Below are 201 nucleotides of genomic sequence, written 5' to 3'. Positions count from 1 at the left end.
ATAAAAGTTTTGGTATATATGAATTTCATTAAACGACCACGAGCGCCCCGAAACCATGTAATGTAAATCATGTTTTGCATGGCATGTCTGTCATGATTTGCACATTATACATATGCAGCTTTTCTGGACACCAGCGGCCTAGTTCGCATGAACGACACCACGTGGCGTATCGACCTTAAAGAATTCAAAAGTCCCGCCATG

The sequence above is a fragment of the Rhipicephalus sanguineus genome, chromosome 2 (assembly GCF_013339695.2).
Source record: "Rhipicephalus sanguineus isolate Rsan-2018 chromosome 2, BIME_Rsan_1.4, whole genome shotgun sequence".
NCBI lineage: Eukaryota > Metazoa > Arthropoda > Arachnida > Ixodida > Ixodidae > Rhipicephalus > Rhipicephalus sanguineus.
This window is presented reverse-complemented; position numbering follows the sequence as displayed.